The following is an 18,855-nucleotide window of genomic DNA, read 5'->3' on the forward strand; positions in this document are numbered from 1 at the left end:
ACTAGAGTCAGCAGAGACAATAAGCCACAGATTTCAACCAGGATTTCTCAGCCTCAGAGCTATTGACATTTGGGACCAGTTAATTCTTTTTTATGAGGGCTCTCCTGTGCATGTTTAGTAGAATACCTGGGCTCCACCCACCAAAGGCCAGAAGTGTGTGTGCACACTCACACACACACACACCCCACACACAGATATCACCAGTTTTGACAAACAAAATGTCTCCAGACATTCCCAAATGTCTTGAAGGAGAAAAATTGCCCTCACTTGAAAAACATAGATTTAGATCTTCAAAGACTTAAAATATTAGAATAATAAGATAGATCATAAAATAGCTGTGTATAAAATACTTAAAGGCTTAAAAGACAGAACAAAGACAAATGGTAAAGAAAAGAAACTACCAAAATTTACAGGCAGGTGTTTACGAAGGCTCAAATAGAACTTCTAGAAATGAGAAAAATATAATCTAGGAAACTAAAAATTCAATGGATATACCAGACTAGATAAAGAATCAATGAATTAGGGGTGAAATTTAAAGAAATTGCCCAGCTATATAGGAAGAGCAAAACAAAACAGAAAATGGAACAGAGAGGACAAAAAATAAAAAACAAGGAAAATATGATACAGAGGTTAAGCTACAACCAAACTGGAGCCCCAGAAGGAAAGAATAAGGAGAGTGTGAGACAGGCAATATTTGCAGAGATAATGCCTGAGGCTTTTCTGGATCCATATACACAGGAACTTCTGAAAATATCAAGCTGAGTGAAAGTGCAAGTTGTCACATGGTGGATGGAGGAAAGCTGAAGACCAAGCCTCAAGGGCTTATCATTGAAACTGGGGCACCAATCCAATCCATGGGTCCACACGAGGGCCATGCTGGCATCAATGGCACGGATGTGGGAGCCCTGCCAAGGGAGTGACACTGTGGACGGTGACCTTGAAGGTTGTTGAGGGATGTTCACCCAATGTGACTTAAGAGACCTTGATTTGAGCCCTTGATTTTATAGGACAACCTGTAAGATTGATTGGAGGTGGAATGTAGAAGGGCAGAGAGGAAATGGGAAAACAGGGGAAAGAGCATAAGCAACGTTTTGGAGGGAAGCCTAACCCTTCATGAGCAAAAGACCAAAAGGAGTCCTGTTCAGTGGATTGCGGAAGATTTGAGAGAGGAATTACAAAACTTATTGAATGGACAAAGTGAAACGAGCCTGGGGGAGTTCCCTGGGAGATAAGCTGGTGTGTTTAGACTTGAAACTGTAGGCCAAGGGTTGGTCAGCAGCAGTTGATGGGCAAGTCTGGCCCACAGCCTGTTTTTGCAAATAAAGTTTTATTGGAGCACAGGCACACCAGTTCATTTACAAATCACCTCTGGCTGTTTCTGCACTGCAACAGCAGAGAGGAGTAACTGCCATAGACACCACACCGTGTGGGCTGCAAAGTCTGAAATATTTACTCTATGGCCCTTAACAGAGCAAGTCTGCTGATCCCTCACCTAGGCAGAGGCAGCCAGGCAATGGGGCCTTTCAGCCAATAACCAAGATTAAGAGGATACACCTAGAAGTGGCTGAAGGACTGTGTGTTTTGTAAGAGGAGGAAGAAGAGTGCTTAACCCTTATTGAGCTCCTACTGTATGCCATCCCTCCTCCCACATTATCATTATTTTTCACAACGACCCTGACTAGAAACTCTTAATATTTTATTTTTTTCAGAGATGAGTAAAATGGGATCCAGAGAAGTTAAGCGATTCACCCAAGGTCAGCCAGTGTTTCAGGCAGAGCTGAGACCTAATTTCAGGTTGGTCAGATTCCAAAGCTGATGTTCTTCCTACCACACCTCTCTGCCTTTCCAGGCACTGTGTATCCCAGACGGGAGGTGACAGCCTCAGGCTGATGAGTTGGCTACTGGGTGTCACAGCCAGCAATAGTTTAAATAGGGATGGTGGTGGTGGGGGTCAGTGTTTACCTCTTCTCTTGAAAACAGATCCAGAGGCCTACTCTGACCCGAGGTGAGGGGGACCTCTGGCTCAGGGCTCCTCCAACCATTGCTTCCAACTTGTCTAAACATTGGCTGCATCTTGGCCCCCTCCACCCTGCCCCTCCAGAGCCATTGGCTCGGCCAAGAATGCCTATCATACAACTTCCCTCCAGCCTCATCTCACAGCACTGATGCTAAAGGCAGTTGGGCCATGTGATAGCATCTCCATATGTATGAAAAAAAAAAAAACACAAGGGTTGGCAGCAATGCACAGTGCTACCCACAAGAGATGGCCCAGTTGATTTGCAGTGAAATTGCAACACAGCCTCTGCTCCTGCCCCAGCTGGATCCCAGGCCCTGGAGTAGAGCCCATCAGGGCTTGCTTCCACCCCTAGCCTGGCTCCTGTTCCTCCCATGACTAATTTGGATCCCCATCTGACAGTTACCATGACCACTCTGTCCAGATAGGGCCTAACAGACCTGCTTCTCGGTTTTGTGGTCAAACTGGTTCTTGAAACTTCCCCAGAGTTCCAGCAGGGTTGGGTCTGTCTGTGGGGAACTGTAACTGGCTGCCCCTTGGGGTTGAACTGGTTGAGGGTTTTGAGAAACCAAAAGAAAGAGATTAGGAAAATATGAATTCTACCTAAAGCCTTGGTTATCTATATGGTTGTGGGAGGTAATGGAAGTCTCCCCCAGCGGATCCCAGTGGCTGGGTCTGCTCTCCCCTTTACAGTCAGATGCCACGCCATGAGACCTCTAACCCCCAGCGTGTCTGTGAGGAAATGGATATAAACAGAGGCAGACAACCTTCCCAGAGCACATGGGAGGAACCCTGTGACCCCAGGCCTACTGACAGCCTCCCACGGACAATTGCTACACCCTCCTACTCTGCTGGAAGCAGAGATGTGTGTCAGCTCCAGGGACACTGGGCCCATGCCTGCTGGTGGGCTGAACTGCTTGCTGGCTGTCCCTGATGCAGAGGGACAGCGGGAAGTGAGAGACCTCGGCTCAGGCTTCTCCCACCAGCCTGCCTCAGACACAGCCTGCTGGCCCCTTTCCTGTGGCCTCAATGTGTCCACATGGGGGGCAAGAAGGAAAGGGGTGGGAGAGCCAGAAGTGGACGAAGAAAACAAGGAGGACAAGGAAGGTTTAAAGAGCATCTATTATATGCCCAGCTCAGCACAGGGCACAGACAAACATCATTACCTTTATTCCTTATGTGGGAAAAGAGACATAATGTATGAGATAAACATGTGCATCCCTGAGATATAACACAGCTCTAAGGACTGTAGATCTGACTCCTCCTGTATCCCACCTCTGCCATAACTGCTTGTGTGATCTCACCTCACTCGTCTAAAATATAGGGGCTAAAAAATATGAATGATTTTGTATGGTTGTTACAGTGATTAAAGGAGAGAATGTATATAAAGTACTTAGAATAATGCCTGATCTGAGCTCCCTGCATTATATAGCAGCTTCCCGCTAAATACCTGTTTTACACATGGTAGTGTATACATGTCAATTCTACTTTCTCAATTCGTCTCAACTTCTCTATTCCCCTCTGTGTCCATTCTCTATCTCTGCATCTCTATTCCTGCCCTGAAAATAGGTTCATCAGTACCATTTTTCTAGATTCCATATATATGCATTAATATACAATGTTTGTTTTTCTCTTTCTGACTTACTTCACTCTCTCTGACAGACTCTAGATGCTCTGTGATGACCTAGATGGGTGGAAGAGGGGGTGGGGGTGTAGGAGGAAGGCTCAAGAGGGTGGGGTTATATATATACAAACGGTTGATTGATGTTGTTCCACAGCAGAAACTCACACAACGTTGTAAAGCAATTATAGTCCAATTTTTTTTAAGTGCTAAAGGAAAAAATATAGACCTAAAAAATATAGCCAGCATATTCTCCAAAACCTAAGGACAAACAAAGATTGTTTTTTCAGAGAAAAAATATATAATACCTGATACAGAGACTGTAAAATCATAGTGTTAACTATCTTCTGATTTTTTAGTCTTTATTCTTGTTTTTAGTCTTTATTTCTTGTTGAAGAAATTGAGGCTCAGAGAGGAGCAGTGACCTGCCCAAGATCACACAACTAAAGAATGACAGATGCTGGCATTCACCTCTGGGTCTATCTGATGCCACTACCCCCTATTTGAAGATTCTGAGTCCACAAGGGGATTGAGATAGAAAGAGAAACCTGAGCACCCTTGGGCAAGATAACTGCTGCAAAGGCAGCAGCTGGGGCTGTGGCTGGCCTCAGGAAGGGAGTGAGTCAACCTCACAAGGTCATGGGGTGAGGTCCCCCGGGAGGGGCTCAGGGCTTCTTGGGCCCCTCAGGCCCTGAAGGGAACCCAGGTGGGGAAATGGCTCTGGGTGACAGGAGTCTGCCCATCCCTGAAGAAACCAGAGAATGATTATGCAGAAAGAATTGAGAAGAACGCTCGGCCTCCAGGAGGGCAGGCTTAATGGTGGTGAAAGAGCCCCTGGTGACAGATAAACAGGAAGTCCTGTTGCCCAATACCAGACAGACACGCAAGAAGTCCCCACACACGACTGGTGGTACCGAAGCCGGGCGCAGCAGCCCAAGAGGAAAGCGGCAAAAGCCCCCAGGGGTGGAGCACCCTGCCTCAGCCAGCCCACACACAGCCACAAAGTGGGCCAGGAAACCGGGGAAGGTACACAGCCTCCCTAGGCACCCCTTTTTCCAGCCATGAAGTGCAGGTGATGAGACCCAACTCCCAGGGCGGTTGTAAGGACTGAGGTTAGATTATGGGGTGGGATGCAGTGTGAGTGCCCTTTCTCATACAGAGTTCATGACCCCCTGCACCCCGAATGCTATGCCCAAACTGTCTCCCCTTCCCTCAAAGAGTTGGACCCAAGACAGGTTTCTACTGAGCTGCTCGGGTTCCTGGAGGGCAGAACTGAGCCTTTTCATATTTACAGCAACCCCACCCCTCTCCCAGCACTGCCTGCTGGCCCACACTTGGTGGAGAATAATAGTGCTACTTCAATATCCCTGGGGACTTCCTTGGCTGTCTAGTGGTTAAGAATCTGCCGTGCAGTGCAGGGAATGCGGGTTCGATCCCTGGTCAGGAAACTAAGATCCCACACGCTGCAAGGCAACTAAGCCTGAGCGCCGCAACTTCTGACCATGTGCACCTCAACTAGAGTCTGCGCGCCAGAACGAAGATCCTGCTTGCCACAATTAAGGCCTGATGCAGCCAGTAAATAAATAAATATTTTTAAAAAATATCCCTGGACAGGTGCAGCTTCTGGCCTCGTCCCCATGTCCCTGGAGCCAACCAACCAATCCAAGTTACCTCGACAGATAATCACTGGCTGCCTCTGAAGGTCCTGAGTTCTGCATCACTCGCGGTTAGAGAGGGCAGCACCACTTGGAGAGGAGGTTGCAAAGGGGATTCAATCACTGACTAGGAGTCAGATCTGCAGCCTTTGAAACCCTCACGGGCCAGCCAAAGCCTCTGTTCCTGTGTTGTTGGACTTCGGGGCTGTTTTACAGACAGAACCCAAAGTCTTCTTGGTAAGAAGTGCTATCTACCTAATGAATGTATTTCTAGGGCCTTTAAGTTCAAAGCCAGTAGAATACTGGCAGGAAGGAAAGACGAAAGAATGGAAAAAACAGGATGGGAGCTGGGGACCCCTCAGAAAAGAGCCTCCTCACTTCCTGGGATCCCTGAGACCGAGCCCTACGGTCTAAGCAGGTAGGTCTGTGATCCCATCCAGCCCGACCTGTCCCACGGCCCGAGGCACACCATGCATCTGAGCAGAGGCTACATCACACGCACTCTTTGGATTCCCTAATTGTTGCTCTGAAAATCTGTCAGAAGCTCCAAGGGGCACCAAGGCAGTTCTTTGGAAAACAAGCCGACAGCAGTGAAGGGAACCAAAGCCTCAATTACGCTGGGGACAGAAGCCTTTCAAAAGAGATGGTTTAATGAAAAGGTGCTGTCAGGAGCTAACTGTGTGGAAAGCAGCCTGTCCTCGGCTTCCTTTCTCCCTGTCCCCACCCTCCCCCACCTCGTCAGGAGCCAGCACTGCAGGCCCAGGACTTCAGTATCTGAGGATTAAGCCCGGCAGGGCTGGGAAGGAAGGGACTGCCAGGCCCTGTGCAGAGGTCAGCTCGCTCAGGTCCTGTTCCCTTACCCAGCCTGTGACCTGGGTTCTGGACCCATGGTTCCCACTGATCAGACTGCGTGGTGACCCAGGCTTGGAGAAGACAATGCAGCCACGGTATTTTTCTACAGCACTACTCATTGTTTGATGAGGGGGACTTTCAGCATAGATTTAGTCTTTATTGAATAGTTACCTTGACAAGTAATTTCTAATCTAGCCTTCAAACAATCCTTCGAGTTGCTTACTCCGTGATTCCCATTTTACAGATGGAGCAACTGAGGCACAGGGGAGCAGGGGAAGCAACTTGCTCTTGGTCACATAGCTAGAAAGCAACAGAACAAGTATTTAAACTAGGTGGTCCAGGTTTACAGCCACCCTTTCACAACTTTCCTCCTAGTCTTGCCCTTCCTAGTGTTGATATGCTGTCTTGATTAGCCTTCCAGACTGATTCCGGCCTCCACCTGTAATCCCCAGGTGCTTCCAAGTCAAGCCTGCTTCCAGGTTCAACCCCTCTCCCCAACACAGATTATCTTCTTGGGTCCGGGAGCTGCTGCCACCTACAGGCCTCATGTGCAAAGAAGCTTGAGCTCTTCGAGGTTCCCTGGGCAGAAGGGTGGCCTGGGGACCCACCACCCACGGTGCTGCTGTGTTCTGCCATATGGCTAAGCGATGGCAGAGGGTGGGGAGCTTTAGCTATGGAGAGCTCTGCAGCTGGCCCCTTCTGCAATGACAATCTGGACCCCACAAAGGAGAAAAAGGGTGGTGGGCTCTACAGGGAGGCAGACACAGTGGTGGGAGATGAGCCCCCACAGAAGCCTCACCACCTGGGATGAGTCAGCCTCCCAGTGCAATCCCGCCTAAAGACGGGAATTAATGGAGCTCAGAAAGAATAGTTATCATTTCCGCACTGCCTTTCTTTTGTCGCTTGCTAAAGATTTTAATGCCTACACCATAATCCAGCCGGAAGAAACCCATGAAGCTCCGAACGTCCCTGTGTTTCAGAACTATGCTGGACTCTTCTCCGCCAAGTAATTGGTAGGTATACACGGACTGAGGAGGGATTGAGAGCCAAGACCACTGGGGACAAACAGATTTAGCCGAAATGCAATCAAAATGTAGACCGAGCAACAGAGATAGGCATTTTCTGCCAACCCAGTCTAGTCTGAGGCTTTATTTCTAGCCTGATCACCGCCTTGCTGTGACAGCCACAGAAATCACCTCCCCGGGCCTCGGGGCTGGTGATACATGTGAATGGGGGAAGAGGAGAGGGGGAAAGAGAATGGTGATTAACTTTGCACCTACTGAGAGGCGGGCACTGTGCGACGTGTGCATGTGTGCAGTCGCTTCAGTTGTGTCTAACTCTGTGCAGCCCTATGGACTGTAGCCCACCAGACTTCTCTGTCCCTGGGGTTCTCCAGACAAGAACACTGGAGTGGGTTGCCATGCCCTCCTCCAGGGGACCTTCCCAACCCAAGGATCAAACCCAGGTCTCTCCTATGTCTCCTGCATTGGTAGGCAGGTTCTTTACCACTAGCATCACCTGGGAACCCCACTGTGCAAGGTGCTTTATGTGAAACACCTCCCAAGACCCCAAGTGACAATTTTTATATCTCTGTTTTAAAAAGGAGGAAATGGACTCAGAAAGGTAAACCCAAAGTCTCGTAGCTAGGGTGGAAAGCAATGACAACAATGGTAACCAAAACGACAATCATAGTCACTGTTTACATAGTGCTTGCTGTGGTCTGGGAAATACACTGACATGTTTAAACCTCACTGAAAACCACTGGGGCTTCTCCAGTGGCTCTCCTGCAGTGCAGGAGGTGTAGGAGATGCGGGTTTGATCCCTGGGACAGGAACATCCCCTGGAGGAGGGCATGGCAACCCATTCATAGGGTTCATAGGGTCGTACAGCATCAGACATAACTGAAGCAACTGAGCTCAGGTTCAAAACATTAGGTTGGTGTTGTTATGCCCATTTTGCAGATGAGGAAACTGAGCAGAGATCTGTAACTGCCCCCTAGGGCCAGCAGTACCACCCTCCTTCCTGTTCGTGTCACAGAACTGTTGTGAGGACCAGCAGTATTGGGGAGCAGAAACAATGTTCTTACAGAAGAAAGTCACCCCTGGACCTGCCTTTACTTTCCTCCTGGGAAGGGTCCCTCTCTGGCAGCAGCAGTCACTGAACCTCTGATGATGAGTTGAAAGCCCCAGGACTCATACATGATTGTTAACGATCTTTCCTGTGTCCCCAGAAATCTGGAGTGGGTGGCTTCAGAGGTGCAGAGCACAGTTGGGCAGAATCGTGGAAGAGGGACTGGAGAACAGGCTTAGTCATGAATGAGGAATGGATAAGTAAGTGGGAGAATAAATCTAAGATGGGCAATTGAGAATAGAAAGGTAAAAACAAGAGGGAAAGACTCCTTAGCCAGGACCCAGGAGCAGGTCATGGAGCCCCCCAGAGCCCGAACACCTGTGCCTACCACCCCAGGCCCTGACGCTTCTCTTTGATCCCCGAGGAACAAGAATGCACCGGGCCAAGGGTTAGCCTGGGCACAGGAGAGACCTGAGAGGAAGTCAGATAGACTGAATATTGAGACCCACCTCTTCCTCTTAACTCACTGTGTGGCCCTGGATAGGTTACTTAACCTCTCTGAGACTTAACCTCTTTCCTCACCTGTGAAAGGGAGATTACATCCTTGCCTTACAGGGATGATGTGTAGATTAACCACGGTGATGTCCAGACAGTTCTAAGCACAGAAGTGACTGGCCTCCAGCAGAGCTCGGTAAATTTTGGCTACAGTTATAAGCTGTTTTAAAAGCACTTGGCATGGAGTAAATACTCCACAAATAAGCACCATACAAGTGTAAATAATTATTAATTATTATGATGACTAATCATCATTATTGTTGATGATAAACGTGAGAACTGCTACCCAAATACCAGCTCCCCCACTCAATCTGTCTGCAGTTTTCACTCCTCAGCAACAAAGAAATATTCTGAGACCCAGAGCAATTGCTGGTCCCATGTAGGCAGACAGGGAACACAGACTCTGCCTCAGTCCCCACCCTCCCCCCACTCCCCCTCCCCTCCCCCACCCCCACCCCTACCCCCAGCAGCACAGCAGGGTCTGGTCTCACCCAGGCAGGTGATGTTCAACCAATCTGGTTGTGCATCTACTTAGCTCCTCTGCCACTGCATTGTTAAATATTTTGGATAGCACCTAAACAGAGTACCCCTTTGCAATTCCTTGAGCCCTGGCTCATGTGCAACAAGGCAGACCTGCATACAGAAAGTGAACAGAGGAAATCTTGGTCCAGTTCCCGGAGTCTCTGCCTCTGAGATGAGGCTAGTAGGCAAGGAACAGGCTCTCCTGAGCATGCAGATCTCAGCCGCGTACTGAAGAATCGGAGCAAGGCCTACAGAGGTGCCTACAGACAGCACCCCGTATAGCAGAAACTCAATAAACACATGGATGACTGGATAGTCGGATGGATGGATGGATAAGTGAGAGTGAGTATATTAATCATGTCTTTTTCCCCCCCTGACTTTCTGATGCTTTGACATCTAGGGCTTTGCTGACCCTGAGGAGTCTGCAGCTCCCAAGGCAAGTAAACTCTGAGATGGTAAACACACCTTTCATATGCAAACCAGCTAGTCCCTCATTCCACCCGTCCCCTTACCCTGCCCCCAGCTACCTCCTTTATCAGGCTTTCAGTCTTTAGGTCACTACCTACTTTCCCTCCTCACCCCAGGGGCCAGGTACCCGATTATTAGGGTCAGTCCCTGCACCCCAGAGCACTGCTGAAATCATTCTAACTAGCAAATCCTAAACCTGCTTAGCTTGCCTCATCTGTTCCTTCCCTTGGAAACTGCAGTGAAGACTCTCGCCCACATTTTCCCCTGCCTCCTGCCTCCTGATCTACCCTGGTACTTCCCCACATAGCCCCTTGTGGCATGGCCTGCCCTCCTCTGGGGAACTGTGAGTAATAAACTACCTTTTCAACAGCAGTCATCTTCTGATCTGCTGGCTTTACCATACCTGAATAATAACAAAACCTACATTTTAAAACAGGAGGGGGAAGGATAAAGGGAAGGAAGGGAGGAGAGAAGGAAGAATGGAAGGAGGAAGGGAGGGAGGGGAGGAAGAAATTAACCTGCTAATTTCAAGTTTCTGTAGGAATGATCTGATCCAAAACTTTGCTCTATGCTTTGAAAGAAGCAGCTTCCTCCTAGCAGATTCTGGATGTGTTTGAAAGGATGATCCTCCACAGTGCCATAGGCCAGAAGTTACAACACTCTACCTTTGGGGACATACAGGCTTGGTTTTGAATCATGACACTGCCTTTCACTGGCTATGAGACCTCAGGTAACTGACATGACCTCTCTTGATTCATTTCCCCAACTATTATATATATATATATATATAAAATAACCATGCACCATCTCACTCTAGCATCAAAAAGCTTGGAAGGTAGATACCTTCCAGGAGATAGATACCTTCCAGTACCCAGTATCCAGCTTAGAGTACACATTCCACAAATGAAGACTATTATTACTTGGCCATTCTACAGTCCTGCACCCCGAGTGCTATCTGGTAGCAAGACTGTTATCGAAATGTCATCTTCACCCAGAAATTCCTACTTGGGTCTCTCGGTTTCGGCGTCCCAGAGAGGTGTCTCAAACTCCCTGCCCAGTCCCTGGCCCGGAGTTTGGGTTCAGCAGACAGAAGGCTTGCTGCGCTTAGTCGAGGAACTAGAGGGGCCCTGCATCCCACCCTGTGCTTCCATTTTCCCAGCCCTGGGGTCACACGGACCCCCTTCCTGTAGAGATGCTGTTTGGCCTCCCCTGCAGATTTCAAAGTGAGGAGCAGGAGGACCTTTAAACTGGAATAGCATTTCCACTTTCCCGTCTCCCCCGCACACCATCACTCAGTAAAAATAGCTAATTTCGAAATGGCTGCTCTTATGATGGACGAGATTAATGGATCTTGAAGAGCAGCCAGTATACCAACTGCTCCTGCAGCCATGATGGAAGCTAATAATGTAGAAAATTCTGCCAATTCCTTTAATTCATGAATATTTAAGCCTGTGAAAAATCTGTCAGATTATATCATTTTTTTCTGGTGATTTTCCGCCTAAGTACATTCGTGGCGGCCTGCCAGTTGCTCAAGAAACTTCGGCGGGAGCAAAATTGTTCTCGTTCTTGTTGTTGTTGTTGTTGTTACCATGGGTTGTCGTCTTCCTGCTGAAATGATCCCCCCTCCCCATCCCAGGATGGAATCAGGCTCACTGACAAAGCCAAAGGCAACCCCCAGGACTTTACCTCAACAGGCATAGATTCTTCTAACCCAAAGGCTGGCACAGACCTTTGAGAGCAGAGCCCACAGTTTTCAAACTGTGCTCCACGGTACCCAGGGGTTCCTCCATGGTCCCCAAGGGATGCCTGGGAGGGGTTGGGCTAGAGATGCCAGGTGGATGGCATTGTGGGATGCAATCTCCACCTTCATCCAGCAGTTCTGCTTTCTGCAGCAAGGTTCCACCTAACATTTCCCTGGAAAGACATTTAAACGGAGTTTGGAAGCCACCTTGGAGCCCATCCCCCACCTCCCGAAATAACAGATGGAGAAAGTGAGGCCCCACAAGGGTAAGCAGTTTGTCCATGTCACCACGTACATGAGCGGCGGCCTCTGAACTGCCGCCAGGGTCCCCAGTTCCAAGCCAGCTCGCGCTCCTTTCCAGCACATTCTGGCCGACCTCTCGCCGGCCCAGCACAGCCTGGGTGGGGGAAGCAGGAAGCCGCCAGGCTCAGATGGGACGGCCGCCGCTCCCCGGCCGGGGTGGACAGGCCTCTCTCGGAAGCCAAGCTGTTTCCTCGCAGAGACAAGAGACAGACAATGAGTGTGGTTAGCAGCTTGGGAGGGAGGGGCGGCCCACTTCAGAGATGATTATCATGTGGGGACTTGGCTGGAGGAAGGAGCGAGCTGCTTTTTATAGGAACTCCAGTTCCTCGTTTTGTTCCCCTCGGGTGATTCTCCAAAGAAAGCCGACTCGAGTCAGCTGGCAGTGGCAGGGCGAGGCTGAGGCGGCCGGGCTGCAATGGCCCTGGTTCAGCACTTGCCCCAGCTGGTCACGTCCTCACCGGGGCGGCCCGCACTCTGCCAGGAGCCCAGGTCAGCCCCCATCCAAAATCAACAAGTCTTTTGTGCTTCTCCTTTAGACACGGTGTAATTACAGCAAACATGCATTGGCGGTGAGCAGCAATCATGAGACAACTGTTGAGGATTTCAGATGCGCTTGGCGGCGGCTCCTGGAGCGCAGCGCGAGGAACCGCAGCTCCAGTTGGCCCGTGCTGGCCCGAAAACAAGGGATTTGCAGAAGTCGGGAGCGGTGTGTTGGCACGGCGTCCACGCCATGTCGTTCATCAGCTATTTCCTTGATAGCGGGTTGCGTCTTACCACCAAGCCAACCGACTGACTCATGAGTCAGTGACTTAAAAAATAAATAAATACTTGAGGCCAGCTGTGCCCGCCGTGCAAAACCCGTCAGGCTGCAGACAAAGTGGGCCCCTGCCACTTTCCCGGGTGGTTTTGTTTTTCCTCTTTTTGTCTTCTTGTTTGAAAACTGTGAAAGTGAAACCGCACACCTCCCCCTGAAAGCTGCTGTGTTCCCACGGCTGGAGGAGGTGGGTGGGGGCGAGGTCTCCCAGTAGCATCAGCATTGCCCTTCCGCAGGCCCCAGGGTCCAGCCACCCGGCTGGCTCTGAGCAAAGCCCTGCACAGGGAAGTGGCCAAAACCCATTGTTAGGTGGCTACCACACATGGCCAAAACCCACCCAGGTGTGACTAGATTCATCCTCTCAACAGATGATGAGGAAAATAGTGATATGTGTGGGAAGTGTGTTAGTCGCTCAGTCACATCTGACTCTTTATGACCCAATGGACTGTGTAGCCCTCCAGGCACCTTTTTCCATGGGATTTTCCTGGCAAAAATACTGGAGTGGGTAGCCATTCCCTTCTCCAGGGGATCTTGCCGACCCAGGGATCGAACCCGGTTCTCCTGCTTTGCAGGCAGATTCTTTACCGTCTGAGCCATCAGGGAAGCCCCAAATAGTGACAGTATCCTCAATTTATAGATGAGGGAATAAAGACTTCTTAGTTTAAGATTCATGCTCTGATCCCACACTTAGTAAGTGGCAGAATTGGGTTTAAAACCCAGATTTATCTGATTCCAGTGTTCTTCTTATCTCAGATGCATCATACCATGAATATGTAACATTATAGGGTTGTTAACACTGACATGGCCCACTCACGCCCCTCCCCCCAACCCCAAGGCTGACATTTGAGCTTGGGAGGCACGAAGTCAAGGATGAATTAGACAATTGATGGTTTCACTGTGATTGTGGTTAACACCCTCAAGGAAGAAGTAAGTACAGGGTGTTTTCATCAGGGGTCAGAGGGCCTGGCCTGGCCTGAGAGGTCTGAGAGGGTGAGGAGGAATTAAGTGGGCAAACATTCCTGGCAGAGGGAAGAGCAGGAACAAAGACCCTGAGACCAGGAAGACTGTGTGCTGGAAGTTGATGGAAGGGCAGGAAGCTTGGAATGAGGGGGGCCTTAAGGGTGGAGAACTTGGTGGGGCATTGAAGGCCAAGGAAATAATTAGGGGCTTTATCCTAACAACATGGGGTAGCCATTGATGGGTTTTAAGTAGCAGCATGCACAAATCTGAGATGTTTTTAAAGGATCATCCTGGCTGTTTTATAAACAATTGGCTGAGGGACAGGAGAAGGTGCAGGGAGAGTTACCGATAGGCCAGCAATGCTGGTGGCTCACAAGTTTCCAGACTGGCTGGGGGCACAGGCTCTCTCCATCACCTCTCCTCACTGTGCCTCAAAGATGCTCCAAAGGCTCTATCAGCTAACAAAATAATCTCATAATCAGGGACTAACTTTACAGGTGTGGAAGCCAGAAGGACTACTGCAGCCTGGCAGCATGGTTCTGGGGATCTTGTCCTCCTCCCCCAAGCCCTCCAGCTGAAGCCAGGGTTGGGGTGACTGCAAAAGCAACACCCCTTTTCTCCTCTCCCTCCTGGTTCCACAATGTTCTAAGTCATTCTTTTGAGCAGTCCCAGGTATTCCCTGGACCAGTCCCAGGACCTTTCAAAGGAGGCTGCCATTAACTTCATTACCTCCACCATAGTTTGGCCTCATGTCAAACAAAAGAGAAGGAACACAACCCTGCCCACCAACAGAAAATTGGATTAAATATTTACTGAACATGGGCCCACCCATCAGAACAAGACCCAGTTTTCCCCTTAGTCAGTCGCTCCCATCAGGAAGCTTCCATAATCCTTTTATCCTTCTCCATCAGAGGGCAGACAGAATGAAAACTACAATTACAGAAAACTAACCAATCTGATCACATGTACTGTCTAACTCAGTGAAACTATGAGCCATGCCATGTAGCGCTCCCCAAGATGAATGGGTCATGGTGAAGAGTTCTGAAAAAATGTTGTCCACTGGAGAAGGGAATGGTAAACCACTTCAGTATTCTTGCCTTGAGAACCCTATGAACAGAATGCAAAGGCAAAAAGATAGGACAATGAAAGATGAGCTCCCCAGGTTAGTAGGTGCCCAATATGCTACTGGAGATCAGTGGAGAAATAACTCCAAAAAGAATGAAGAGATGAAGCCAAAGCAAAAACATCACCCAGTTGTGCCTGTGACTGGTGATGGAAGTAAAGTCTGATGCCATAAAAAGCAATATTGCATAGGAACCTGGAATGTTAGGTCCATGAATCAAAGCAAATTGGAAGTGGTCAAACAGGAGATGGCAAGTGTGAACATTGACATTTTAGGAATCAGTAAACTAAAATGGACTGGAATGGGTGAATTTAACTCAGATGACCATTATATCTACTACTGTGGGCAAGAATCCCTTAGAAGAAATGGAGTAGCCATCATAGTAAAACAAAAACGTCCAAAATGCAGTACTTGAATGCAATCTCAAAAATTACAGAATGATCTCTGTTGGTTTCCAAGGCATACCATTCAATATCACAGTAATCCAAGTCTATGCCCCAACCACTAGTGCTAGAGAAGCTGAAGTTGAACAGCTCTATGAAGACCTAAAAGACTTTCTAGAATTAACACCCAAAAAAGATGTCCTTTTCATTATAGAGGACTGGAATGCAAAAGTAGGAAGTCAGGAAATACTTGGAGTAACAGCCAAATTTGGCCTTGGAGTACAAAATGAACCAGGGTAAAGGCTAACAGAGTTTTGCCAAGAGAACGCACTGGTCATAGCAAACACCCTCTTCCAACAACACAAGAGAAGACTACACATTGACATCACCAGATGGTCAACACCAAAATCAGATTGATTATATTCTTTGCAGCCAAAGGTGGAGAAGCTCTATACAGTGAGCAAAAACAAGACTGGGAGTTGACTGTGGTTCAGATCATGAACTCCTTATTGCCAAATTCAGGCTTAAATTGAAGAAAGTGGGGAAAACCACTAGAACATTCAGGTATGACCTAAATCAAATCCCTTATGATTAAACAGTGGAAGTGAGAAATAGATTCAAGGGATTAGATCCGGTAGATAGAGTGCCTGAAGAACTATGGATTGAAGTTCATGACATTGTATAGGAGGCAGTGATCAAAACCATCCCCAAGTAAAACAAATGCAAAAAGGCAAAATGGTTGTCTGAGGAGGCCTCACAAAAAGAAGAGAAAAGAAGAGAAGCAAAAGAGAAAGGAGAAAAGAAAAGTTACACCCATTTTAATGCAGAATTTCAAAGAATAACCAGGAGAGATAAGAAAGCCATCCTCAGTGATCAATGCAAATAGAGGAAAACAATAAAATGGGGAAAGCTAGAGATCCCTTCAAGAAAATAAGAGATACCAAGGGAACATTTCATGCAAAGATGGGCACAATAAAGGACAGAAATGGTATGGACCTAACAGAAGCAGAAGATATTAAGAAGAGGTGGCAAGAATACAGAGAAGAACTATACAAAAAAGATCTTCATGATCCAGATAACCGTGATGCTGTGATCACACCTAGAGCCAGACATCCTGGAATGCAAAGTCAAGTGGGCCTTAGGAAGCATCACTGAACAAAGCTAGTGGAGGGGATGGAATTCCTGTTGAGCTATTTCAAATCACAAAAGATGATACTGTGAAGGTGCTTCAGTCAATATGCCGGAAAATTTGGAAAACTCAGCAGTGGCCACAGGACTGGAGAAGGTCAGTTTTCATTCCAATCCCAAAGAAAGGCAATGCCAAAGAATGTTCAAACTACTGCACAATTGCACTCATCTCACACGCTAGCAAGGTAATGCTCAAAATTCTCCAAGCTAGGCTTCAACTGTACGTGAACCATGAACTTCCAAATGTTCAAGCTGGACTTAGAAAAGACAGAGGAACCAAAGATCAAATTGCCAACATCCGTTGGATCATCAAAAAAGCAAGAGAAGTCCAGAAAAACATCTATTTCTGCTTTATTGACTAAGCCAAAGCCTTTGACTGTGTGGATCACAATAAACTGTGGAAAATTCTTCAAGAGATAGCAATATCAGACCACCTGATCTGCCTCCTAGGAAATCTGTATGTAGGTCAAGAAGCAACAGTTACAACCAGACATGGAACTACAGACTGGTTCCAAATCAGGAAAGGAGTACTCAAGGCTGTATATTGTCACCCTGCTTGTTTAACTTATATGCAGAGTACATCATGAGAAATGCTGGGCTGGATGAAGCACAAGCTGGAATCAAGATTGTCAGGGGAAATATCAATAACTCCTCAGATATGCAGATGACACCACCCTTATAGCAGAAAGCGAAGAAGAACTAAAAAGCCTCTTGATGAAAGTGAATGAGGAGAATGAAAAAGTTGGCTCAACATTCAGAAAACTAAGATCATGGCATCCAGTCCTATCACTTCATGGTAAATAGATGGGGAAACAATGGAAACAGTGACAGACTTTATTTGGGGGGGCTCCAAAATCACTGCAGATGGTGACTGCAGCCATGAAATTAAAAGATATTTGCTCCTTGGAAGAAAAGCTATGACCAACCTAGACAGCATATTAAAAAGCAGATATGTTACTTTGCCAACAAAGGTCCATCTAGTCAAGGCTATGGTTTTTCCAGTGGTCATGTATGGATGTGAGAGTTGGACTATAAAGAAAGCTGAGTGTCGAAGAATTAATGCTTTTGAACTGTGGTGTTGAAGAAGACTCTTGAGAGTCCTTTGGACTGCAAGGAGATCCAACCAGTCCATCCTAAAGGAGATCAGTCCTGAATATTCATTGGAAGGACTGATGTTGAAGCTGAAACTCCAATACTTTGACCATCTGATGTGAAGAACTGATTCATTTGAAAAGACCCTGATGCTGGGAAAGATTGAAGGTGGGAAGAGAAGGGGATGACAAAGAATGAGAAGGTTGGATGGCATCACTGACTCGATGGACATGAGTGAGCAAGCTCCGGGAGTTGGCGATAGACAGGGAAGCCTGGTGTGCTGCAGTCCATGGGGTTGCAAAGAGTTGGACATGACTGAGTGACTGAACTGAACCGAACTGAAGGTATTTCCTTCAATCTGCTTTTGAAATCTGCTTAACCAGTTTTCATCAATATTGAAAATGCTCCTCCAGTTCAGGCCTCCCCACCTCACCCTATCAATCCCCCAGGAGGGCCCCTCCAGGTCACACCACATCCAGCTGGGGCTTGGCTGCCCCTTGGAGACCCAGTTTTCAGGAAAGCTCAGAAATCCTTCCCCAGCTCCCACCCACTCTGCCCACCCCTTTCTCCTTCTGAAAGATGAAAAGAGGGTAGTCTGGGGCAAAGAAAGAGCTGCTCCTCCCCTCCCTCACGCCCTCCCCAGGTGTCTGGGCCAGACCCTCTCTCCTGGCCTAGAGGGCCTCGGGCTGCTGGGCCACTAGGTTTGGTGCCACTAGGAGGGGCCGTCTCCTGCCTTCTGTCTGCCCACTCTCCCCCAACTATTCCCACCGCTCTCACGGGACCGAGCAACACTCAGATCTGAGCCTTGTGTAAGTGAAGGGCAGGGATTCCTAGAGCCCTACGCCTGCCCCGGCACCAGATGCCATTGCTGTAATGTATCCCTTTGGCCATTTTGTCTCCTTTGCCATGAAGACCCCTCAGGGCACTTGTAGGAAAGGGCCACATTTTGACCTAACACTATCTTCAGAGCACTGTAATCTCGCCACAATTTCAAACCTCCATTCTACAGATGGAGAAGTGGAGGTTCAGAGGGGCTCAAGAGCCTGCCTGCTGCTAAGCGGGAATCTGGAGATGAAGCCAAGCCTGTTCCTTACATACTTCCTGGCTGAGTGAGCAGGACAGAGAGAGGGACCCTGAGGGCCTTTGTCCCCATCGGCGGGGCCGTGACGACACCCCCAAGACCACAGCACACACCAGCCCTGCAGGGGTCTGGCACCACATCCTAACAGTCAGCGCGGGCCAGGGTCTGGAGACTGGAGGTGAGTCACTGAGGTCCCACAGAGAGCCCCCACCACGCCCCAGGGATGGCTACGCACCCCTGCTCAGGGTCCTCAAGGCAGACATCAGCGAGAAAAGGTGAGGCATGGCTGGGATTTAGGGTTTTCAGCCTTTCCCGTCAGCCCCAGATGGGAGCACCCCTTGTCCTCCCGCCCCGCTGTGACCCCTCCTCCAGTCTCCCTCCCACCCCAGCACCCCACCACCACTCAGAGCAGG

At 48.5% G+C, this 18,855-nt stretch overlaps 1 long non-coding RNA gene across 1 annotated transcript in view; it reads right to left on the reverse strand.

The window, feature by feature from the left end:
- LOC136172017 (uncharacterized) overlaps positions 1–11,819 on the reverse strand; it is a 136,927-nt gene extending 125,108 nt beyond the window's left edge. The window contains exons 1-2 of the long non-coding RNA XR_010663952.1: positions 11,794–11,819; positions 11,487–11,671 (exon numbers count right to left, since the gene is read on the reverse strand). This is a non-coding gene — a long non-coding RNA (uncharacterized lncRNA). The remainder of the gene's footprint in view (positions 1–11,486; positions 11,672–11,793) is intronic.
- Between the last annotated feature and the right edge of the window lie 7,036 nt (positions 11,820–18,855).

Source organism: Muntiacus reevesi, chromosome 7 (genome assembly GCF_963930625.1).
Source record: "Muntiacus reevesi chromosome 7, mMunRee1.1, whole genome shotgun sequence".
Taxonomy (NCBI): Eukaryota; Metazoa; Chordata; class Mammalia; order Artiodactyla; family Cervidae; genus Muntiacus; species Muntiacus reevesi.